General features: G+C 32.3%; 1 pseudogene; it reads left to right on the plus strand.

Moving 5' to 3' along the window:
* The first annotated feature begins 17,904 nt into the window (after positions 1-17,904).
* LOC149566471 (nucleobase-ascorbate transporter 12 pseudogene) lies at positions 17,905-21,279 on the plus strand (annotated as a pseudogene).
* Positions 21,280-26,156: the final 4,877 nt, after the last annotated feature.

The following is a 26,156-nucleotide window of genomic DNA, read 5'->3' on the forward strand; positions in this document are numbered from 1 at the left end:
GGAAGAGGGTTGCAAACCCTTAATGACTCCTCTACACACTAGATCCCCAATGTACCTCCCCAAACAATCAGCCATGTAATAACAAATAGGATGGGGGAAAGAGGGTCCCCTTGTCTCAATCCCTAAGAGGGATTAAAAAAAGAGAAGAGCTACCATTAATTAGGACAACAATAGAAGAAGAAGAGATTAACTGATGAATCAGTCCAACAACCTTCTTATCAAAGCCAAAGGAAAGAAAAATATTAAAGAGGAAAGACCAATCAACTTTGTCATAAGCCTTAGCAATGTCCACTTTCATTACAAAACCTTCATTGTTTGAACAAGATAAGGAATGAATATTTTCATGAGCCGAAATAACAGAGTTGAGGATTTGTCTATCCGAAGTGAAGCCATTTTGCTGGTCAGCAATGAGAAAAGGGTTCACCAAAAGTAGTCTTGAAGTAAGAACTTTGGAGATAATTTTATATAGAGAATTACAAAGACTGATCAGCGTAAACTGGTCAGGCGATTTAGCTCCAATTTTCTTAGGGATTAGGGATAGGAAGGTGGAATTAACTTCCTTCAACATTTTATGATATTAGTTATATCTACATGTAATTATTATTTTTGTGTTATAAATTTGAACATAATAGGCTAAAGAAAATGAAACATCAATATGTGTGTTAAGAGTAGAAAGGGAGAAGTCACCAAACCTTTCATTATGAATATTGTTTAACTTGATGTGTGTGTTTATGTAAATGACATGTCTTGCAGAGCATATTGCTCCTATTACTTGTATCCATATGGACCATAAGAAGTTTTATAAGACTTGAGAAGAATTATCCATGTTGGATGATAACTTTGTGAAGTATGGCGAAGGTTATACCCTAGTGAATAAAAACAAATGTGACTATTTATGAGTTCCATGGTAGATGATAACTTCATAAGATTGTGAAATAGATTCATGGTGACCAAGCTTCATCTCCAAATAATGAATGTCAAAGGTGTAGCAGTTGAGGTTGCTACTTGTCAACATGACACATCTCTATGGGATTAGTCTCCCTATAATTATTTGGGAATATCATAGATGCACCATGTATCTATTTAATCTTCCTCTCTCAAATTTTATTTGCCCCATCTTCCTCCACATAAAATATTGATGGATGTTTCAAAGTGGGTATAGCCTTGAGATGCTAATTCATACATGTTGATAACCATAGATAGGGATGCTTTATTTACAATTTTTCTTGTACCTCTGGATTGAGATGTCACCCATCTTCTATAGGGACATGGTGATATATTTATAACATCGGTGATGTATTAGTGTGTTAGCTAGAGTCATTTGATAAATGTTTAATATTTAGAAAATGAGAAGGGGATGATTAAGAACTAATAACAATAGGAAAAGATGACCAATGATTTTTCACCATGTTTTATTAGAATGGGCTTGATTTTTTTGTGAGTATTATTATCAATGTTGGGTATGAGTTTTTCAAGAGTTAGAAATAAAAAATTATCTTAATATCAATTATTCATAGCATGTATTAGGATTGGCCATTATTTAAAATAAATAATTATTTAAAGGCTCATGGATCACTACCCCTCAATAATTATATACAAATTATTAAAAGAGAGAAACAAAATAATAGTCAAAGAAATAAAATTAAATAGTGAGTATTTAACTATTAAAATGGAATCATTCATAATTGACAATCTCAATGGAAAAATATTGCAATCTTCTAGTGGCCTTAAAACTTCCCTATGGGATCCAAAAAGTGGATTAAAATGGATGGGTTTGAGGATTCCTCCATTCTATGGACAAGGGATCATCATAGGGAAAGATAAAAAGGGAAAAATTTATATGGAATCCACCTAAATTAGGTTGGTTTAAGATGAATATGAATGGGGTTTTCTGAGGAAATTTTTGTATAGAAGGGATTGGATCCTATATTCATGATAATCAAGTCAATGAATTAGTCTATAAGGATAATCTCAAAGTGGTGGCTTCTAACAATGAAGGAGAACTTAAGAAATTAACCAATGACTTCTCCTATGCTCTAAATTGGGTATAAAACATTGATGTTGAAGAGTACATGAATTATCATTAACACACTACATGAGGGTGAGGTCGAAGCACAAACCTACGTCATTGTTGGTGATATCCACAAGGATTTCAACCAAAACAATTTTAGCCATAAATGTTTCAGCCATAACATTTTTGGCCATTCATATGTGGTGTTTTCCTGTGCTGATGTGGCATGTACCATTTTAGCTAGAAGTGTTCTAGCCGAAAGGGCTGAAATATTGAGTTTTTATAAAAGCATAAAAAAAACCTTTGTGGCTATCATTTTGACTATTAGGGTTCCCAAATTCTCAAAGAGTGGTCTAGGTGTTTCGGCCATAACAAGTTAGTGCATTTTTTCCTCCATTTCTAAAACTTTTTAATGTGTATTTTGATTAGTAAATGTTAATGGTACTTAAATTAATTTTTTTTACATATTTTATGAGTGAAATATTTATGTTTGTTCATTTTTTAATATATTTAAATTGTTTTTTAGATCTATTTGTAAATTATTTAAAACATAAGCAAGAATGTAGTCAAACATTAGATAAAAATGTACAAAAACATTAGTTAAAAATGTAGAAAAACATTAGGTAAAAATGTTTTAAAAGATTACTTTAAAAATGTAGAAAAATATTAGGTAAAAATGTAAAAAAGCATTAATTAAAAATGTAGAAAAGTATTAGGTAAAAATGTAAAATATATTAGTTAAATAATGTAGAAAAACATTACGTAAAAATTTAGAAAAAAAATTAGTTAAAATTATAGAAAAACATTAGGTAAAATTGTAAAAAGAATTAGTTAAAAAACGTAGAAAAATATTAGGTAAAAATGTAAAAAATCATTAATTAAAAAATGTAAAAAAACATTAGGTAAAAATGTAGAAAAACATTAGGTAAAATGTACATTTATATGAAACTTAGAAACACTAAATTACACTTATATGAAACTTAGAAAATTTGTTTAACCTTGTAGTTAAATCAAAATCTAATTTAGTCAAGAATTTTAGTTTTTATAGCATATACATGAAAACACTTAGTTATAATTTAATCAGGAAATTTTATTTTATTTATCGTATATACATGTACATGTACATGAATATTTATTTTTCGCATTTGCACATGAGCACGTTAAAATACATTAGATATGGTCTCTAGGATTATTTGTTTTAAAATACATACATTACATTCAATTAAATAACATGATAGATTTAATGTTGTGTATTTATAGGTACATGTGTTTCAAATTAAATTTAAGTTTTAATTATTTTAATTTATACACTTGTATGTTTATATGTGTGTGCCTATATATATATATATATATATATATATATATATATATATATATATATATATATATATATATATGCATGTGCCTACAGATATATAGATATTTATTTAGTCTTGTAGCTTCACACTCATATCCTCATACATTACATGCATATATACATTATGGCATTTGGGTCTGGGAATCGTGGTCCTCCATCCTCGAGGGATGCTAGTATCCACAAAGGGGATTAGAGTGTTGAGTCTAACATAGTACATAGATTGACATCCTCCACTAAGGATAGAAAACAATTATTTAGAGATACACTTGCAAGATTATCTCGTGTTATAGAGGTTTTGGACACCACACTTTCCTCTTTTACCACCCTCCCTAATAGGGAGAAGATCATAGCGATGTGAGAGGAGTTGTTCTATATGATTTAGACCATTGAATTATACAACCCTTTTGATGATATTAGCATTGGGATATTTTATTCTTGTATATCTCATAATGTCACTGGCATTGCGAAGTATAAAGAGGTTAACACTGAGGTTTCCACTGCCATGGTGAAGACTATGTTTCCATTTTATAGAGATAGAGCTAAAGTTAGAGGCTACTCTACAATGAAGTGTATTGATGAGCTTGTCACACCATTCATGTATCCTCATTGGTTGGTCACTCATCATAGATGACCATAAAAGGATGAGTTCCCTCTATATTTCTACAAATAATTATTTGCAAAATTTCATTTACACTATGATGTTGACTACATAGATTATCTAGGACATGTTGGGCAGGGTCTGGGAGACTTTTAGATAGATTTAGACCTATGGAAACTCTTGTGCCTGTTAACAAATGGGCAATGGTGGGTCCAAACTTTTTGGTTATGCTGAGAGATCCATAGATGGTTGCTGTAGGCGAGAGTGTTCCTGGTGACACAATTAGGACACAAATTTATTTGAGCATTGCTACTATCACCACACATTTGCATGAGATTTATTCTAATTAGTGTGGTAGATATATGTTATGGTCTCGAGGTACCATTCCCATAGCTACATCATCTAACACACCTGTTGATGATGCATATGGAGTAGTAGACATACCTTCTCCACTAGAGGTTTTTGCAGTCTCAGAGGTGGATGCATTGCGGTGTTTGGGATCATGTTTAGCATTTGATCTTTTGGATTCATATTGAGCATTATCTATAGTCATATGGATTCCACTTCATGACATGCCCTTTCAGATTAGTCATATTTTGTCATGTATAGTAGGATCAGAGGGTTCACAGAGGTAGGAGGATATTCTTGCACCTTCTACTGCTCCTGCTACTACACAGGCCTAGGTTATAGCACTAGCCCCAACTACTTAGGACCCTATAGCACCCCCCTACTCAAGATTTCATGACTAGATAGTCTAGTCTATTTACCTTCATGATTTTAGATTAGGGCTGCACTATTGACTTGGATGTTGATAGTGTATTTTCATTGCATGATTCAGACATCAGTCAGATCGATAGAGCATTACAAGATGCTATTGTAAATATCTCTATATGTTTAAATTTATTTTAATTATGGTAAATAATATGTCTATATGTTTAAATATATATGTGTGTGTGTTTGTGTATGTGTTATAGGGTTTGAGTGATAGTATGTTATGTTTTGCTGATATGCAAACACCAACATATCCTACAAGTTCAGAGTCTCAAGTATGTTACGATTTAAATATATATATTTTTTATATGCATGTATCTTGATATAATTTTTTTGTACATAATTTGGTCCACTATCATTTGACATAGGGTTCAAATGCAGCTGATAGACCCTTATGGGGACATCTAGGATTAGGAGGGGGATGTAGTTGATTAGATCATGGCCTTTTATTTTATGTACACATGCTATTTTGGACACATTTGATATAGTAATTTGGAGTTACATTTTTTATGGACACTTTGATGTTTTATATGTTATTTCTAGATACATGTGCTTATATGGACACTTTGATGTTTTATATGTTATTTCAAGATACATGTTTATATGGACACTTTGATGTTTTATATGTTATTTCCATATATATGTTTATATGGACACTTTGATGTTTTATATGTTATTTCCAAATACATGTTTATATGGAGACTTTGATGTTTTATATATGTTACTTTGAGACATTTGATATATGATATTTTTATACAATTTATATGGGTACATTATTCTCCAGATATATGTACATGTATGTTATCGATCTTTTAATGTACACACGCATGTTATTGATCTTTTAATATCTTAATCTTTTATGCTTATGTATGTGTTATTCATGTTTTTATATATATTATTCATCTTAATGCCTTATATTCATGTTTATGTATATGTTACTATTTTTAATGCCTGAATCTAAGTATAATTAACTATATTTAATCTAAGTATATTTAATGTCTTAATAAATGATAATATTTAATGACATGTCTTAATTAACTATAATTAATAACATTTAATTAATAAAATATAACATGTAATACGTAACATAGAATATAACATATACATGTAAGAGCATATAAAGAGTATGACCTAAAGAATGCATGTTAAAACATTTAATTAATAAAAGTTAATACATAAAAGAACATATAAAGATTATATGTACATAAATACATAACAACATTAAGAATCATATGTAAGAAAACATAAACAATGTATATAAATACATACAAATACTAAAGGGGTTGTCTTAAGGAGAGGTTGGATAAAAGGTAGTACTAAAGGGATGTCCTAATAGGTGGTCTTAAGGGTAGGTCCTAAGAGGTTGTCTTAAGGGGAGGTCCTAAGAGGTGGTCTTAAATGAGATATCCATGTCAAATTTAAATAAAAATAATAGAACATGTTTAATTTTGTGCATCCAATATAAATGATCCAATGTATACAAATTTATAAAACAAATATCCTATCAACATTAAATGTGAAAGTATAAGAGCTATATATAAATAGTTGAACTAGAGCTCCACAGACAATGTATTTTTAGGATCCTCTCTAATTTTTATTATCTCTAGAAGTTTTTTATGTTCTTCAATAGACAGTTTCCACTTTTAATTTACATGACATCCTCTTCTTCGTATTGCTTCAAATTGTAATTTGGTTGCTATAACATGGTTACTATAATGTAAAACCTTTCCTCTAGGCTTGTATTCAATAAATTCAATACCACTATCAGTTACCCTTGTTTGTTGATAATATGTACCTTCAATAACAACTGATCCAATTAGATATGAATGTTCATCAGCATCTATAGTTCCTTCTAGCAACTTGTTTTTTTCTTTTGTGCATCTTAAAAGATAATAGTCCACATTTTTCGCATTATCTGGTAAGGTTTGAATTGCAAAAATATCTCTTGTATGTATATGAAAATACAGATAAATATAAATTAATTTTAAAATAAATATACATGTATGTATATATATTCACACAAAGCTACCATAACTAAATCAGAAATGTGCTCATAATTATTTGAATATATAGGATCATGAATATCAATGTCAATGTCAACATATTCAAAAGGAGGCTTTCTAACTATCTCCTTCAAATCCCAATATGAAACATATCCATTCACAATATTTTCACATGCACTCACTAGATTGTCCTTAATGGAGTCATCACAAAAACATGTTTTCTCTCTTACTTTAATTATTGGAGGTTTATGGTTTCCTGTAGTCATCACTTGATGTAATCTTCTAATACCAGGAATTGTTTAACAATTGTAGGGATTAGATCAATCTATATTTTTTACAAATACAAAAAATAATTGTCATATTTCAAAATAAATATTTAATAAAATACTCAACTTGATTTGAAAAATACATTAAAAATAAATATAACTTAGTTCACCTTTCACTTCCCAAAAGCAACACTTATTGTATTCAGTATCTTGATTAGCAAAATGAACTTTGCACCATTCAAAAGTTTGATTTGCACTCTCTATCCTATTCCCTGCATGTACATACAATATATATATATATATATATATATATATATATATATATATATATATATATATATATATATATATATATATATATATATATATATATATATATATATATATATATATATATATATATATATATATATATATATATGCATGCTACTCTAGTATTAAACATGAAAATTAAAAATGCATATATTTACCTGCAATTTCATTTTGTTGAAGCACACATTTTATACATGCTCCTGCTCCATCATGCTCTCCTTTTCCATGTCCACTTTCAAAAAAATTCCATAAAAACCTAACATTGGTTCTAGCATGTTGCATTGCTAACCAATTAAATGCTTTTGTAGATTTGAATTTTCCTATGAACATGAAACATTATAAGTATCTACAACTATCTATGTACATGTATCAAATCGAAATAGGCATTTCCAAGTAAATATAAGTTAAAATAAAGTTAAATAAATGTGTAAGTTTGTGTATACTAACCTACACATCCATCAGACCAAATCCAATGCTTTGAAACATTTATTCCATGATTTCTGAGATCTTCAAAGAACATTGCAAAAAAATGAGCCACATAACTCCTATCATGAACTCTATCATCACTAATATAAAAATGAACCTCTTTGATGATGATGCATTCATTTTCATCCAACCTTTCTATCTAATCCACCTCAAATTGTGCATGTCTATAAGTCACTTGCACACATATTGCAACTTGTTCAAAATGATAATATTGCCCTTGAAGCTCTATTTGAAGTGCAAATGTATAATTCTCAAAAAAATCTACAACTAAAAGTATACAACTAGGTGGAAAACAATTTTTGGAATCACGAAACTATTTAGCTTGCCATCGTGCACCATGACAATGTTGGATATGTGGATATATCAATGGACAAAACTTGGTCATAATCTCATCATAACACAATTCACTCTCCTTCAATACAATTTTTCTAGATTCATCTCCTGTTTTATTTTAGAATGTCTCATATTCATATCTCATCCATGAAATTGGTGTGGATTCATTAATATTCTCAATTTGCATTTTAGAAAATTTAAGTAAATCTCCACAATCTTTACACTGATTTCTTATGCATTGCACTTTGAATTCATCTGAATCTTCTAATTTATCACATAATATGGACTTCACAAATTGTGTTGTACTGCTAAGGATGACCAAATTAGGATCAAGTGCTGCCATAATTTTTTTATATGATTGCAAGTGTAGACCAAATTCAACATAATTTTGACAACAAGTTTCATGCATCTTATTTATGTGTACAAAGGAAAGATGCAAACTCTCAAATATTCTCTGACATATTTTGACATTTGAAAATTTTTGTTTGAGTGTTTGAAATAATTCACTTTGAGTTGTATCTATGAAATGTTTTGGATGTTCAATTTTGGCCTCTATCTATTGATCTTTAATTTGTATAGTATCACGTCTATTGGGAGAAACATGAGAATGTTTGGTCCAAAATTCAACAACTTGTCTTTTTACATCTTCAAAAATTCTATCTTTTTGAGGAACTCTACAAATATTTACCGAGTTATTCTCAATGTTATCATCTAGCATATTTCTCCTCTTTAGGTATCTCTGGACAGTTCTTCTAGATATATGTAGTACATCAAAAATTGCACTTACCTTTTTTCTATGTGTCAATTTTCTACTAGATATAGTAGTCATCAATGCTCTACGTGCATTACTCAAATCACCTCCTTGACTTATGTTGTCAATTTTGTTATAAGCATTTTGCAAGTTTTCAACTATTATTTTATTAATATTATGTGCATTGCTTTTCCTATTATAAACACCCAAAAACTCCAAAATAGGTCTCATATCTTTTCTCCTAAATAACTTGACAAATAATTGTGCCTATCCAAATATAATTTTATCCTTGAAATATTCATCCCACATGTTCTGACAATCCTTTCTAATAGTGATATCATTTATCATATCTTTAGATAGAATTTTATTAAAAAGTAGTTCCTCATCCAAATCCATCAAATTTTTTATGACTTCTAATTTGTATCTATTAGTAGAATTTCGAATTTCTTCCTCTTCATTACTTTCATTTTCTTCATGAATCTCATCCTATTCAGGGATTTTGGTAGGTTCGTATTGGTTACATTTTGTATGACCTTTCATTTTGTCATCTCTTATTCTATCATATTTCCTTGATCTTTTCTTTTTACTACCTATTGAATATTTTAATATATAGATATAAAAAAATTATTTAGATTTCACCAAATAGAAACTAATGCTTCAATATAGAATACATAAAAATAAAAATTAGTAGACAGGAAAAGACACCTTCAAAATATTCAATCCTTTACAATTCTGATTAAATCTATGAAATAGTTGTCTTCCGAAAATACTCTTCCAATTTTCACTATTTTTGTATATTTAATTTATAAAAAAAAGAAAAAATAAACTTTATTTTATATGAAATAGCCACATTAACCGCATGCAGTTTAATCGGCCGATGAGGGTTTCAACAAGAATGGGTCCATCTGAAATGGTTATGGCTAAAACAGTTTTGGCTATAACTCCTTATGTGCCATCCTAGGTGGCAACCACACAAGCAAAAATAAGAACCTTTGTAAAAATCTCACTTTGAAGGCCAATTTGACCTACTAAATTGATTTTCTTTTTAACCTAAAAATATACTTTTGTAGGTCTCGGAGTCAAGACTGTGATCATATAATTTTTTTTAAAATTTTGATTATGGATAATATGTTATAATTTGAAAATATTACAAGTAGGTATTTTAATATTTAGGAAGATGTTTATTCAAAAATAGGAAATAAATAGTAAATCATGTTCAAAAATTATTATTTTCTAATGCTACACTAGAGGAGAGAGTCTTCTTCAAGAATATGTAATTTACTTTAAAAGATATGTAGATTTGATGGAAAAAGTTTGACGAGAGAAAAAAATATCAATTCCTTATAACTTTGACTTTGACCAGTTATAACTTGAAAAATATTAGCCAAATTTCAATTTTTCTTTCTTGGTGCACTAAGTATATATGTCAACTCTAACATATTCCAAAATCACACCAAAATATGAAAATTTGCATATATTTGTTTGATAGGGAAAAAAACTCTATATTTTCAACATTTAAAAAAATTAAAAGATAGACTTTAAAAATTCAAAAATAAATAAAATTTTAACTCAACTTTTTTAAAAACAATTATAGACATAAAATTCATCCAATTTTACACATTTAACTAGTTTATATCATCTTCAAATTCTAAACACAAATGCCACTTTTATGTCATTAAAGTTGAAGAGTTTAAATTCTAATATCACTTTTCCTTTATAAAAGGTGACACAAGTGTGTGCTTTTACCCGATGTTACATATCATTGGACACTCAACGTTTTATCAGCTAGGGCTATTTATATTGTAAGAAATTTTAAAATGACAACTACCTATCATATATATTATATAACGTAGGAAATAATGGAGTAGACTAATTAGCCAATATTTTCAATGGGGTTATAAAAAATAATTTAAACTAGCTAGCATGGGATTATTATTTTCTTTGGGTGAGGCAAGAGCCTACAAAACAACGGTAAATTGTGAGCCTCTTAAATGGGAGGTCTTGGGTTCAAATCTACTCAAATTTAATTGATAATCATACTAATTAATCAAAACAAGTAATAATAAGTAACCTTGGCTTCAACCTCTTATTAATAAAAATAAATAAAATTGTTCTCTTTGAGTTTCTATTCTCCTTTTACCTTAATGTGATTCACAAATACAAATTTAAGGGTTGGCAGTAAATTGTACCTTTTTCTAACAACCATTATATATGAGTAAGGCAACATAAAGAGTTGGAAATTTCTATTTTCACTCTTTTCTTTCTATCGATTTTGGCCTTTGTCCTTTGAAAATGCCAAAGAAAAGGTGAGTTTATCGTTATTTTATAAGAGATAGAAAATAAAGGTGAAACATATATGAACAAGAATTATTTTAAGTGGGCAGATGTTTTGTTGATTCAATTATTTTCTAAACTAGGATTTATATGATACTAGAAAATTTTCTTAATCATGCTTAAGTATTACTAATTGGAGGATTCTTCCCTTTGAATGGGAAGCCATATATTTGGGTTCTTGAATGAGCAACAATTTTGGTTTATTATTCTCCTAGTTAACCTAGATGAAATTATTTGTATCTATTGTGATTATTTACATCTTTTTAAAACTTAAATTGTGAAGCTAGTGTTTCATTACAGGTTTTTCTTTTCTAAAACACAATATACTCTATAGAAGACTCTATCAATAAAAATAACTAATATGAACTTTTTATAGAGGTGATTCAACTCAGATTTTTTATCTCAATGCTAAGTTATAGAAAAGTGGTGTTTAGTTTCTTGATTTCAATTTTGGTAGATGTATCTTGAGCTCAAACTAAGATTGGAAAGAAGAAAAAAATGCTTCTTTTAACATGGACATGGTGAATTCTAAGCATTTAGCCTTTTATCAATAAATAATAAAGGCTAAATATGTATCTACAAAATTATTTCTATGAAATTATTTTAAATGTGGGCATGTAATGATAACTTATGATTATCAATATTATTTGTGGGTCTAAAGTGATAAAATTTATTTAATTTGAAATTTATTCTAGACTGTGTAAGTCTTGAACAAGAGTGAAGGTTTTTGTTTCCTCATTCCTTCCTATCAATGCCCTCACTCAACATTAAAGCTTGTAAATTTATTTCTTTTCTTGATAAAATAAAATGAGGACCAAGATTCATCCTTTTACTAGTAAAAAAATTAGAAATCTGTAAAAATAAATTGCATTTATAGGAAAATTTAACATTATATACGTCATTTATTTATTATAGTTTGTTTCATTGGGAAAATATCTAATAAGAATTATAGTAATGTATCATAATTATACTCATTCATTATATAGAAAATCTTAGTTTCATCTAAAATTGTCTAATATGTTGTTTTCGTAGAGACTCCTCATACTAGTGATAATAGTAGCTAATTTACAAGAGGTGATTGTTAAAGAAATAAAAGCTCTCTATATACAGTTATGAATATCATAATTAGAATCTTAACATCATTTATTATTCTATTTTAAAAGTTCTAAATCCTTTTTTAAGTTATTAACTTTTGTGTAATTTTATATTCACAAGTAGACTCAATAGATTTCTTTTTTGAATCAATAAGATAATCTACACTATACATACATTTTTTAATGAAGAGGTAATAATTCAAGTGGCAACATAACTCTATACAAACATCACTAAGATTTAAATTTATTCTTTTATCCACTCATCCTACTCTTCTTCTTTCCTAAAATTATTATCATGTGATCAAAAGAAAAATTTACCATACATTCCAAATATTATATAATGACTCATAATTTATAATGCTAAATCTATATAATCAACATGTACTACAAGATGATATTCAAGCATTCTAGGCTAAATGAATACCATCCCTTTTTTTTTTTATGAATAGTCCTTTTCTCTTAATAAATAATATATAAAGATTAAAATTCACAAAAAAGGGCTAGGGGATACAAGATCAGCCCGCATGAGTTTACATTGCCAAAGCCAAAATCATAAACTATTCATTAAAAAATTAAAAATACATAAAAAGCAACCCTCAAGTGGCTAAAGTAGTGCCTGCTATGAGAGGTGGTTCATCACGATCATGGAATCCCTAATCATCTTTGGGATTGGGAGAAGGACTAGGAATAGTCCATCCATCAACAACAACATTAGTAGCCTTAGTAGCCTAGTCAACATCCTTGATATCTGGCCACGAAGGTGAAATAGCCAATTCCAAGAAAAATGAGAACTTCCCAGAGACCATACATTTAGCACCAGGAGGAGTTGGGGACTAGCAAGTGCCACCACAGGGTGGGAAAAACAAGTAGTGCCTCCATCCATCATCACCACCACTAGGAGAATGGTGGTAGGAAGCCTAGGAATGTGGAGTATGTGAGCAACAACCTAAAGAGTTGCACCTTTGATGGTGGCCTCTAAGAATTGAGGTATCAACTAAGGCATCTAGAAGTACCCTAGCAAGAGTACAAGGGAAGTTGCCTTAGTAATTAAGTAGCTCTTGCTAGCTTTTACTTAAATATGCATCATTAAATTATTACAAATGTAAGCCTTTGTGTACATAGCAATATTAATATCAAGAAAATTGTGAGAGAAAAGAACAACATTTTTATGTTTCCACAGAGTTAACAAAATCTCCATCTTGAAGGTATGCCAAATCTGGGTAAATTTTTGAGGGATCCTGGGGGAATCACCCAAAATAACCATGTGCCAAGAAAAGGATTTAGGCTGAAAAGGTTTAAAGAAATCATGAATCTAGTGCCAATCATTTTGAGAATGTCTACAAAACTAGAAAATATGTGGGAAAACTCTTATTGTCCATAGAATGGACATCTACAATCTAGAACCCCAATATGCTTGAGCCAAGGCCCAAAGGGAAGGCCTTGAAAAGCCAAGCACCAAGCAAAATGGACAATCCTAGGTTTTGTAATAGTACTCCAAATACTGTCAAAGCACTTTCTCCATTGAGAGAGAGAAGATTTCATGTGCCATCTTTAGTTGAGTGTATCCACCATCAATAGATGGAGAGAAAGCCATCTATAACCAAGACTTGATTTGTAACTAGTGAAAGGAGTGGCAAGATACCACTTACAATTAGTTCACCAAAGTCTAATAGATTGAATACCCACTTTATGAATTAGGTGCACTAGAATTGCAGAAAGTAATAAGTCAAAAGTCTGCTAATCTAAATGGGAAAGATGGTACTAGACTTGCATATCTTCCCAAAATTTGAAACTCATGAAAACCCTAGAGAAAAGATCTTAAGGAGTCTAAATGCCTTGCTTGAAAAAATGCAAACCACTAACACCTTGAGTCTTGGTAAGGGGAATATCCTGAATGGAAAATAAGGGAGACCAACAAATGTTCTATTGATTCAAAGAGAGCCCATCATGGAATTCATCACCAGACCAGTGAAGCCAAGGCTTGACAGCTTCCCAAGAATTCCATATGCTTTTGATAACAAAATAGCTTTGTATGAGCATGGGCTCTTGCATGATGAGAAGGGTGTGAAAGCCAATCCCCTTCCATGCAGGCCTGTTGATGGGAAATCAAAAAGAAATGTAGTACCAAACCAAAACCTTCCAAGCTTCATCCCCATTGATGGCATGAATAATCCATTTGGCACACAAAGTAAGGCCTTGTTTCTGTTTGGAAAGTAGACCAAGGCCTCCAGACACTTTTAGGAGACAACAAAAATCCCAAGCAACTCTATGAAATCCATGATGATTAGAACTAGAGGCATAGAGAAAATCATGGACCAATCACACTAATTTCTAATAGGAGGCTTTAGAAGGAGCCCAATAAGAAGAATAATAGATGTGCATTGCTGTAAGAACTTTCAAGCAAATCTGGAATTTACCCACAAGAGAAAGTGGTTTTGTAAGCCAGTAATCTAGTTTCTTAGTAATCTTGGCAACCACTACATTCCACAGATCCACTGGTGATACTTGAAAAGAAAAAGGAATTCCTAGAAAGTGGAATATTTCCCCATGAGCGACTCATTTCCATTCAAACTGGCTAAGAAAAGGCGATGTTGGCAAAGAAGAGTGGTAATAATAGAGTATTTTATGCCATTGAATAGTAGAACTGAAGGCTTGACAATAAGTGTCAAGGTAATTTAAGGCATTATTGATGTTTTCTTCATCCTCAAAAAGAGTGAGAAATGAATCATTAGAAAAGTGACCATTGGCCAACTAGGAAGAGGATTCTAGCAAAGAAATTCCACTAACCAGACTTGAAGCATCGAGTGGGCTAGCAGATAGCCAAACCCTTCAGCAGTAAGAACATAAAGCATCGAAGCCAGAGGGTAACCTTGCCTAATGGAACAAAAAATCCCAAAGGCATTAGATTGAGAGTTATTGATGGTGATGCAAGCATTAGTATCACCAAAGAGCATTTCCATAAACTTCAAAAAATTGGGACCATTACCAAGAGCCTGGAGCATAGCCAAAATAAAAGGCCATTCAATTTGGTCATAGGCTTTAGCAAAATCTATTTTCAAAAAAACATCTATTTTCTTGGACTTGTGAGCTCACTCCATTCCTTCCTAGATTGGAATAATGTTGTCAAGAATATATCTAGACTTGATAAGCTAGTTTGTTCAAGCTGGACAATTAAAGGTAGGAGTGGTGAATTTTGAGAGAAATTGTCTTGGCAATGATCTTATAAGACACATTCAGAAGTGTGATGAGCCACCAATTTCAAATATCCTTAGGATCTCTAGCTTTAGGTGTGAATATAATGTTTTCTTTGTTGATAATAGTTCCTAAAATTTTAGAGTGACAGATTTCAAGATAAACCTTGTGTAGATCAGGGCCAATATGCTCCCAGAGGTGTTTGTAAAATTCACAAGGAAACCCATCACACCCAAGGGATTTATCATTTTCCATAAAGAAAATTTCCTCTTTAAGGTCTTGGAGGGTAAGAAGTTGCTCATAGAAAGCATGTTCCTCAACTACTAGGTAGTTTGGAGTAACATAAATACACTTTCTGAGAGCTTCCTCCTGAGTAATTGAATTTCCCTAGGAAGCAAAACCATTCTCATAGTGATGAAAAAATTCTTGTAGGATGTCAAGGGGACTAGAGAGAATAAAAGTTCCTTGTTTGATTATTTTAATCCAAAAATTTGTATGCTAGGCTCAAAGAGCCTGAAAAAACTTCTTCAAGGCTTTATTGCCAACCTCTAACCAATGGAGGGAAGCTTTGATTTGGGCCCCTTGAGCGGCATAATTATCCACAACCTATTTATCATGAAAAAGTTTGGCAAAATGGATTTTCAAATCAACATCAAAAGGATTAAGGCAGAGAGCCTCAAAAGCATTCTTGAGTATAGAAGCAGTGGATTCATAAGAATGCCTTCTAAACATTTCCTACTTCCATCCATAGATGCATAGAAAGTGAGTAGTTTTGGTTATGGAGAAAATAAATGGAAAAATAAATGGAGTAGTGATCAGATAATGTCACATCTGGCAATGGAATGATAGGTAAATCTCGATCCTTAAAAAAAAAGAAAAAAGATTGTGTAGTAATCGTGGCATAATTGAGAAGCTTTAAAATGCGGTCAGAGCCAGCTCAAAAGTTGGACTAAGTGTACCAAACACCACTTTGTTGGTAGTAGGTAATATTGCAATAAAAAAAGGCCCAATTTATTGTGCATGTAGTACCAAGCTTCTCTTTCCCCAATTGTCTAGTGAAAAGGAAAAATACCATCTTTGTCAGTGGCCACCTCCACCATATTGAAGTCACCAACCCCAGTAGCTGGAGGTAAGTTTTCAGCTAACCAGCCCCATAATTGAGATCTTTCTATAGTATCATTGGGAGCATAAACATTAACGACTCCAAAAGAATGATTGTTAACAAAAAGCAACAACCAAATTATTCAGTGCATGGGGTTAGAATCATGTGAAATAATAGCAAAATAAAGACAAGGTGACAAAAGAGTAACTACAACACCTTTGCTAGCTTTGTGCTAAGAAGAAAACATAATGTCATTTGGCCAAATGACACGATGTGCAAATGAAAGTATGAAACTAGAGATCTTAATTTCTTGCATACAAAGAAAATCAAAATTTCCTAGTTTATGATGGGTATCCCTAATGTTAGAAATGGAAAAAGAAATCTGTAAATAAACAATACCAGGAAAGAATCTAAGTGAGTAAATGCATGAAAAGATATTACCATAAAATAGGAGAGAGAAAGCTTCAAGCTCCAACACCATGAGACAAGATATTTGGAAAGGGGAAAGCAAAGAAAACCCCTTGTGATATTATGAATGAGGCATTAAAAGCCTAAGAAGGAGGAGAAAGAGAGATAGAGAGCAATGCTCATACAATAATAGAGAAGAGGAAGAAATCTCATTGTTGTTGAATGAGAGACGAGAGTCATCTCTTAAATAGAGATGAGAGAGAGGAGTTAGAATGTAACTCCCATGTCTATGAATGCCACCATTCATATGTGTGTGAGGCCAAGTGTGAGATTCCTCTTAAGGAGGAATAATCTAAAATTAGAAATTACAATATATATTTGTCCTCACATATTCCACTAGATGACAAAATAAGATGTAGTGGAAAAAGGACAAAAAAGAAATATATTAGGATACCTTGGCTTATATCCTAATATATTATAATAATAAAGAAAGGAGTTCTAACTTTGGTTTATAAATACACCAAGGAAAGATTACAACTTCTAACACCCCCCTTTAATCTTTACTTGGGGTAATTACATCAAAGGGTATTAAACCCAAATTTACAAAAATCTGCAACTTAATCTTCAATATGAAGTAATTTGATTGTCTTCAAGCCATATGGAACATTTTTAGATCCAAGAGAAGTACACGAGTCCTTTCAATGTGATTAAGTGGAAGCATAGACACATCTTCATATGTGAAAAATTCTGAAGCTTCCTTGATGGATCACCTGAAAAAAAAAACAACAAGACAAATATCCACAAGTAGATTGCCATCATATATGCAAATTCGAAATTCTTTTGAATAAGGATAATAAAATTCTCATAGAGAAACAATGAGTAAAACATGTTACCACAAAACAATGGAGATAACCTGATATCAAGATAAAGTATATGCTCAAAATATTGTCAACAAGGACAAATTGAGTAAAATAAATGAATGTGTTCACCAACATGCAATGGAGTTAACATGATATCTAAAATAAGTCATAAGCTCAAAAATGAGCATAATATGGGTCAAAATGACCAATCTTTATGCAATAAGTCTCTTATGAAAGAAACATACTAATGCACTAATGACCACAGACAAGGCCAACTAATGATACTTGCATCAGTCTTGCATCAATCACGTGGATATAGACAGTCCACTTAATGAATCTTCCCACTGCAAGTTAATGGGCTGCAGCACCATAGCTTACATGACTCACGATCTAAGCAATGAAGTATGCAAATCATTATCACATTAATATATGAAAATAACATAAAGGAGAGACATGCTGATCAAATTAGAATTATCATGATTTGTTAGGATAACCAAAAGAATGGATTATGAGGATATAACAACATATTGCCTTCAAATTGGATGAAAACATTTGAATTTGGAGAGAAAACTCCAATAATAACATCCTCTTCATGGAGGAACAAAAATGGAACAACATGGAGGGAAATTCCATAAAAATATTATCCTATCAAAAAATAGATAGGATCAAATGGAGGGAAACTCCATATAAAATGAGTGCATACCAATATAGGATGGAGGAATACTCCATGGGACAGATAAGGAAACTATGTATCAGTTAGACTGAGGGGACCTACATAGTTAACCTTGAAAAAAAAATTGCTCCCTATGCAACTCAAAATATCATTTAAATCATATAGATCAATGGTATAAAACCATAAAGTGCCAACATGGGCATAGAACAATGCTATAAAAGCATAAAAGTGCAATTATGGGCACATCAAAATATCAAAATGAAGGCAAATGTGTAAGATTACTCATAATCCAATTAAGTAACTGATTTAAGGAAGATCAACTAAATATAGATATCAGGTATAAAACTCCATTAAGGGTAAACATGAGTATTGAATTCATTTTGCAAAGGTATATATTAATTTCTGAAATATTATAGTCATAAATTATATATTTATCTAGGCATATATGTGGGCCCCCATATATACTCCAATAAATATACGAAAATAGATTGGTTAAAGAAAATAATCACCTTTCCATACTTAATATTTTGGAAAGTCACAATTTATAAAAAGTCATAATATTTACCTTGGTTCAAAAATATAACCTCAAGGTAATAAGAAAAGATCTCCCCATTTTTCTTTTTTAAGAGTAATTACCTTCATGTAAATTTTTTTTATAACTAACCCTGCAAAAAAGGTTAGTAAATAATGATAGAGTTCAGATCTGGCAGATAAGAGGATACTAAAAAAAAGTTAAAAAACTTTTCTAAAAAAAGCTTGAGAGATAGAATGTTACACTTGTCTGATAGTGAATGATTACCTGTCAAAAATAGGTTGACAAAAGGCAATAATAAAAATAAATGATGCCTCTATCAAGAGTTAAAAAAAAGAAAAAGGAATCTTGCATGTCTCTGAAAAAGAAACTTGCATGAAAAGACAAGAAAATGTTATAACCGAATCTAAATATAGAGAGAAGGGAAAACTTATATGATTTGAAAAACTCAAAAAACATATGAAGTATGAGCTTAGAGATAACCCCAGATTAGTCCCAATTTTCCTGTATGGAGTCCAGCATTACTTGTCAATAGCAGGTTCCCTTATTCTTATACCATTAGTCCTTATACCAGCAATGGGTGGGAGTGATCAGGATGACACTGCAAGAGTGGTATCAACTATGCTTTTGGTGTCTGGAGTGACAACTCTACTGCATTCATTTTTCGGTTCAAGACTTCCACTAATCCAGGGAGGTTCATTTGTTTACTTGGCACCAGCTCTAGCTATTGTCAACTCTTCAGAATTTCTAGCTCTTAATAAACATAGATTTAAGCACACAATGAAGGAATTACAGGGAGCTATAATTATGGCTTCTACCTTTCAGATGATCTTGGGCTATACAGGATTGATGTCACTTCTACTCAGGCTAATAAATCCGGTAGTTGTTGCACCAACTGTGGTAGCAGTAGGCTTAGCCTTCTTTAGCTATGGTTTTCCTCAAGCGGGTACCTGCATGGAAATTAGCATTCCCCAAATATTATTGGTTGTCCTTTTTGCTTTGTATTTACGCAAGATTTCTATTTTTGGACATCTAATATTTCAGGTTTATGCGATTCCACTTGGGCTTGGGATTACATGGGCATATGCTTTTCTTTTGACGGAGGCTGGAGCTTACAATTACAAGGGGTGTGATCCAAATGTACCTATTTCAAATATTGTTTCTGAAGCTTGTAGAAAGCATGTTTTCACGATGAATCATTGTCGTACAGATGCTTCAAAAGCATGGGAATCAGCTCCATGGGTTCGGATTCCATATCCATTTCAGTGGGGAACTCCAACCTTTCATTGGAGAACAAGAATCATAATGTGTGCAGTATCTATAATTGCATCAGTGGATTCGGTTGGATCTTATCATGCAACCTCACTTTTAGTTGCAAGGGCTCCACCACCTGGTGTCGTGAGCAGAGGAATTGACTTAGAAGGTGTAACTAGCATCTTGGCAGGACTTGGGGCACTGGTACAGGTGCAAATACTCTTACTGAGAATGTTCACACCATTGCGGTGACAAAGATGGGGAGCAGGAGAGCTGTGCAGCTTGGCGCTGGGTTGTTAATTTTCATATCCCTTGTTGGTAAAGTGGGAGCCATTTTAGCTTCAATCCCAAAGGCCATTTTTGCCGCTCTTCTATGTTTTATGTGGGCAATGCTTGCAGCACTGGGGTTATGGAGTCTCATCAGTTGCAAATTCTCCTGTCCCAAATTACTTTCTGCCTTATATAGTGGCTTCACATGGGCCTTTTCGAACTGGCAATAGTGGACTAAATTATGTGTTGAACACTCTTCTATCACTTCACATGTTGATTGCATTCCTTGTAGCCTTTATCCTAGACAACACTGTTCCAGGCAGCCAGCAAGAATGGGGGGGGAACAATCCCTCTCACCGCAAGCTGGTGTTAGAGGGAAGACCTGACCACTTACTCTGCAGACACAGCTGTAATTATCATAAACAATTCTCTGATAGAAATTTTTATCACAAATGTGTGTGCTCCCTGTTAATTGGCACCGAAAGATATTTGCCCAAACATACTGAATACGACATCTTTTATGAGTATGCATATCATCTTCAACTAGCTCAACTGCAACTGGCTTCAGTGGGGCTAGTTCTCATGGTCTACATTATAAAAATGGTTGGGCGCTTGCGGCTTATGGTAGAAATGGTTGGGGAACATGGCCATCTAAGAAGCCATGAGAAATAACAAACCCTGAAATAACAACATGATCGCAGGAAGGATGGAGGAGGAAGAACCAGTCTCCATCAAAACCGATCAAAGAACAGTATGGGGATAAAATTCAAGATCCAACATAGTGGGATTCAAATTTTCTCAAAAATTCAGTTAAAGTTTAAAAAACTTAAAGCATGCATGCAGAGACAAACTAATAAACCTGATTGCATAAAGAAAATCGATCTTTGTCAGAGCATAATAATAAATAAATGATATGAAATAATATTTTGTTGTTTTGGCGGCACGCCTTCTAAAACAAAACGAAAATTGAAGCTTTTATAGGAAAATCCTTTGGCGGCAAGCCTTCCAAAGGGGGTTAGATGAAAATTACTAGAAAATAAGAAGTAACCTGCACAAATTAGAGCAAACAGTTAATTGAGTTTGGCGGTAAACCAGCCAAATCAAAAAAAATTCAATTTCTTCCATCTTAAAAAGAAGAAATTAATGAAATCTTCAAGAGCCTCCTTCGAATCGTACCTTCATGCAAACACTCAAAACAAAGATTAAACTGCTCTGATACCATGTTAAAAATGGAAAAAGAAATCTGTAAATAAACAATACCAAGAAAGAATCTAAGTGAGTAAATGCATGAAAAGATATTACCATAAAATAGGAGAGAGAAAGCTTCAAGCTCCAACACCATGAGACAAGATATTTGGAAAGGGGAAAGCAAAGAAAACCCCTTGTGATATTATGAATGAGGCATCAAAAGCCTAAGAAGGAGGAGAGAGAGAGATAGAGAGCAATGCTCATACAATAATAGAGAAGAGGAAGAAATCTCATTGTTGTTGAATGAGAGAGGAGAGTCATCTCTTAAATAGAGATGAGAGAGAGGAGTTAGAATGTAACTCCCATGTCTATGAATGCCACCATTCATATGTGTGTGAGGCCAAGTGTGAGATTCCTCTTAAGCAGGAATAATCTAAAATTAGAAATTACAATATATATTTGTCCTCACATATTCCACTAGATGACAAAATAAGATGTAGTGGAAAAAGGACAAAAAAGAAATATATTAGGATACCTTGGCTTATATCCTAATATATTATAATAATAAAGAAAGGAGTTCTAACTTTGGTTTATAAATACACCAAGGAAAGATTACAACTTCTAACACCTAACAATGTACCTTTTGGACATGTCTGTAAGACCTCATACATTCCATGATAAAATAATTCATGAAAAATCTTCCATATCTTCCTCATCCCTAAGTAACTATTCTACAAGAAAGTAGAAATTGGGTTAAAGCTAGAAGGAAAATCATCTGGACTAATGGCCTGTTGTTTCTTCTCTAGTCTTCAGCATGTCTAGGAGGACTGTGAGAATGTCGCACATTCTGAGCTGCTATGGAAGAAACAACAATAGGGGTGTGAATCACAACTGAGGCGTTAGCCTTGGTGGCTACCTTAATCCCCTATGAAACACTAGGGATTGAAACCTATGAAACACTAGAGTTTGGTTCCTAAACAACCACTTGTGTCCCTAGACTGGTTGGGGTTTGCACTCCTATTGAAATCAGAGGAACCAAAATGAACACCATGTATGACTATTTAGGAGCCAAGGGATCCTTGCCCTTGCATGCAAAAGTAGTCCATTCTTCTTTTTTCCCTTCTGCTAGCTTGGCAAGAACCTCTTTAGGTGGAGGTTTAACCCTAGGCATAGCCAAAGGGCAATCCCTAATCTTGTGTTCTACTGATGGGCACCTATAGCAGGTGTTAGGTAGGTTCAAATAAAGCACCTTCTGAGAGAAGGTTTGAGTCCCAATCTATATTTCCACAGAATCCTTAAGATCCTTGGAAAGATCAATCTCAACACAAACACATTTTTGATGGTGAGAATTGAAAAATTTCTCATGTTCCTTTGTGATAACTTTTCTAAAATTATTGGTAATGGACTCAATAAAAAGCAAACATGGAAATGGTAAACCTAGGAACTCAACCCACATAGGAACCCTAAGCTTTTTGGCATTAGAGACAGTGAATTCTCTCAACTATCTTTGAAAAACAAGTAGGGAAGAACACATAGACCCAAAGATCATTGCTAAAAACTTTGTCTTCCTATTATGGCTTAGTGAAGCAAAATAAGAAAAAACCTTTGGTAAGGTTTTGCACAGCATCAAGATGGACAACATGAGGATTCCAACTCTTGTTAACCCATTCTTGGAGCATAGCCTCAAGAGGAGTCCTACCCACAAAATACTCTATTAAGGTATGCTATTCTAACAAATCACAGGTAGCATCAAATTCTTGCAAAGGAAGGATAATATTAGAATTACCTTGTGAAAAACCTTTGAGATGAATTTTTGAGGACATTTGTTCAATGCAGGTGCCATAGCTATTCGAAATAGCAACGTGAACACCACTATCAACAACAAGGTCACCACTAGTCGAGGCCATTATAACCTAGCCTAAAAGCTCCTGCAGTAAATGTGGTATGACAAGTGGAAACAACAGAAGAAAAGCTTAGACAAAGAGCCATACGTAAGAAAATTGAAAGATCGCATGCAACCCTAGCAGAACAAAAAAATCTTCTCCTCCTATAGAATATTTTTGACTTAATATTATCTTGTCATATGTCAAATATAATACTAAAAACATGAATTCTAGCAATATTTCTACAAAGAGCCTTTGACACAATGATGATAGATGGGTGAATAGGGGACACGCTTGGAGGAGCTCCTATTCACTATGCAAGAAACCTTTTATAATTCCATTGACAAAGATAGATAACTATGGTGGGTACATGCATTCCTTGATGAGTTGGACAGCTCTATCCTATAGCCCAAAAAAATTAGGGTGATAAAAAGGAAAATCTAGAACATCCAACCAAATTTCTCAATGCCTATTTTTTTTTTGTTCTTAATTGAATGAAGAACCCAATGAATAGTTTTAAAAGCATCTAAAATTTTTGTCACTTCAAAAAATGATTTTTTATTTATATTAAGTTAGGCATAAGAGAAGAGGCATAAGGTGGTTAACTATCAATTTAGATAGAATTTTATAAAAGTAAATTACATATGCCAATACACTTAAATTCAAGAAAGATGTCCTTCATCACTTTTAGAATCAAAATAATTAAATTTGTGTTGATATATTTTAGAATATTATTAGAATGGAAGATTTGTCTCATGCCAACTTAAACATCACATTTAGTGATGTCTCAATACATTTGAAAGAAAGACCAAGAGATATAAAGACCTATGAAAATCTTCTAAAGGGGGTGTTTTATAGGAACCAAAGAAAAATATTATACCTAAACTCTTTTTTAGAGACATATCCAATAAGATTTTATTTGTGGAAGTTTGTCATGACATTTGGGATTACCTAAAATAAATGATCAACAACTCCAATCAAATTTCGATAAAAGCCCTAAACTTAAAAAGTTGTCACTTAACCAATCAACTCCTCATCCTCCTAAACATTTCATTTCAATATTTTAATATTTTACATTATTATTTTCCATTTTATAATTTTAAGATAAACTAACATAAGAAATTAGATATTTCTATCGTGATTATATGGACATCTGAACTCTTAATTTATATTTCCAAATGTATTTCTTCTTTTTCTTTATAAAGAAACAACGTCATTCTTTTTCTTTTCTTTTTTCTGCTAAAAGAAAATCTCCCCCTTTGTAGTCCTCACAACTACTTCCCAAATGTCCTTAAATATTTTGAAATATAAGCTTTATTTGGATAAATATTGTCAAAACTCTATTGATTCCATCCTTTAGACTTGATTTTAAAGGAACGAGAAAATTAAAAGCCAGGAACAAATTCATCGTATCTGATTAGAAACAGACACACCCATATCAACTTCATCTTGTAATGACGCGCCCCATCGAGTATATCTTTCAAATGCAAAATAAAACCTTGTGAAGACCAATATATAACAAATATAAGGTCCTGATTACGCCATAATCATCGTGCTCGTATATTTCTTTGAAAGAAAATTTACTTTAGGATTATATACAGCTCAGTAATATGTCAGAAGTTTTAAAGGACGATGCTCATAAGTATGATGTTGGATCCTTGGAATTCGAAGGCGTGCCTGATAGCTTTCCAGAATTCAAATCGATCAACTTTGATGCGCCCGAATATGAAACCCTGGATTATACAAAGGTCGAATCACTGTCAAGAATGTTAAACTATGACTCGATCAATTCCGCCCTTCGAATGGCTCGATCTCCTCATTTGTTTTCTCTACCTCCAAATGAGAAGCAGCCAAAAACAATAGTCTTAGATCTTGATAATACACTTGTGCATGCAAGTTTCACACCTATGCCACAATATGACTTTGTTATAACAGTTCCTGGCATGGGAGAAGGCCATGACACTCTTACATACCATGTACAGAAAAGGCCAGGTGTTGACCTTCTTCTGCAGAGATTAACTGAATACGACTACGAAATCATAGTTTTTACTTCTGCCCAAAAACCATATGCAGATGCCATACTGAAAAACTTGAGCAGGATAAAAATCTCCTAATAGAATTTCGCCTGTATGAAGAGTCATGCAGCAGGTTGCTATGTCAAAGCAAAGCAGATGATGATGACGAGGAAAAGAAAGAAAAAAAAAATGTGAAGGAAGAGAAAGTTGTGATGGTAAAAGACATTGCTGCGCTTGGGAGGGACCTCAAGAATGTAATCGTTGTCGATGATGATCCAGCTGGATATAAATTTCAGCCAGGAAATGCTTTCTCTTTGAAAGCATTCCAAGGTGATTTATCAGATAGAGAACTATGGAAAGTTATGGATTTGTGCAAAGTAGCTGTAATATGTGGTGACGTAAGAGAAGCCATTAGAGCCCATGCTTTTATTACCACTATAAATGAAGAGTATTCCTGCGGCTT

The sequence above is a fragment of the Cupressus sempervirens genome, chromosome 3, assembly GCF_028749045.1.
Source record: "Cupressus sempervirens isolate cs-2001-9-10 chromosome 3, ASM2874904v1, whole genome shotgun sequence".
Lineage (NCBI taxonomy): Eukaryota > Viridiplantae > Streptophyta > Pinopsida > Cupressales > Cupressaceae > Cupressus > Cupressus sempervirens.